We start from the raw sequence: 1670 nt of genomic DNA, 5'->3' as shown, positions 1-1670 counted from the left end.
ATTTTTTTTTTTTTTCGGGGGCCAAAAAAGGGGGTTTTTGGGGGTTTTTACCCCTTTAAAAAAATTCGGGGAAAAAGGACCCCCGGAAAAAACAAAAAAAGAAGGGGGGCTTTCCACCCAAGGGGGGCCCCGAACTTTGGGGGGTTTATTCCGGGACCTGCCCCCCGGGTGTGGCGGTTGCCTCCCCCCGTGGAACAAAAGGAGAAAATCCCCCCCCCCCCCTCCCCACCCCCCCAACCTCTCCTCCCCGTTCTCAGCACACCAGCAATGGGGGAGTGGAAGAGTTTTCTGAGTCAGACTTGTCTCTTTAAGAGGCTCAGAGTGACTACAGAGCTTTTCAGCATGTCTTTGCTGTATAAGGAATTGGATCAGCTGTTACAACAGCCCCAAGGTTTAAACAGAGGTCCCAGAAGCAGGCATTGATATACTTTCCGAAAAGTTTCAGGAACTCCTCCCTCTTCCCCTGTCGCCCCCCCCCCCCCCCCGCTCCCCTGCCCTCCTTCCCCTCCCCCAAGCCCTTCAATCTCCGTACCAGGAGATGATCCTACAGTGAGGGCAACGATGTCCCTTTGTTAGAAGGTGTCCCATCGCCACCATTTGGACTTGTCTCCTGCATTCTCATGTGCCTTTTGGTGTAGTACGTCATCATCTTTAATCTCACATAGAATTGAGATTGTTCAGGGAGAGTTTGACCTCTCTGAGTACACTGCGGGAACACAACGTGCTGCTTCAGCAAGTTCGATAACTGGCTCTCATCGTGTGCTCACCCTGAGACTCTATCGGCCACTGGGAATCTTTTGACAAAGTCTTTTACTGCTACCAGGACTTCGGAGTAGAGGTATATCCCCGCTTGTTCACAACTACAAGCCTCCTATAACGGCCACCGTGCTCATGCCAGAAATAAAATTGCTTAGGAAGCTATGACTTTTGAATAAGGCAGCTGCAAACGCAAAACATCACATAAACTAGCAGCTCACCAAGAGAGAAGAATGTAAGAAAGCTTTTGTGTTCTGACCAATTGCTCTTTGAGAATTTACATAAAATATGTCGCCATTATGTTTGTATTCAAAAGTGTATTATTGTTCTCACAGGAAAAACGAGACCATTGTTTCTCGTGACGTATGTGTAGCGTACGTCATAATTTCAAGACAGTGCTTGTCAACCTTTGCCATCCCATTTGTGTCATCTTGACGAGGTTAACATTTTATACTGCTCTCCTACGTGAAGTTGTACATAATAGTGTTATATCTAAGCGGGCACTAAGTAATAGTTGTCACTATCTGGGTGATCCTCACCAACCACCAAACTATTACCAAAGCGCCTATGTTGGAAAGCGCTGTTCTAAGGAGACAAATCCATTTGTGGAATTAAAACCGAGATTCTTTCGCCTGTTTAGAGTACTGAATGGTGTCGTAATTCTTATGTCATAACAAGCCACAGAAGCCTTTGTAAGAATAACATGGCACATGTTAATTCCATGAGTTGCCAAACAAAACTTGTGTGACTACAATCATTTCATTTGCATGTATAAATAAAAGATGAACTACAGCTGAAAATGATATTGTTTTCCTCATTGAATTCATTGTTTTCGTGTATTATATTAGTAACTCGGTCAAACGCCTTCTTTCTTTTCGTAATTCTCTCATTATCTCCCCTGTTCCTCCAATCTC

The sequence above is a fragment of the Aplysia californica genome, unplaced genomic scaffold (assembly GCF_000002075.1).
Source record: "Aplysia californica isolate F4 #8 unplaced genomic scaffold, AplCal3.0 scaffold01028, whole genome shotgun sequence".
Lineage (NCBI taxonomy): Eukaryota > Metazoa > Mollusca > Gastropoda > Aplysiida > Aplysiidae > Aplysia > Aplysia californica.
Note: the sequence above shows the minus strand (reverse complement) of the source record.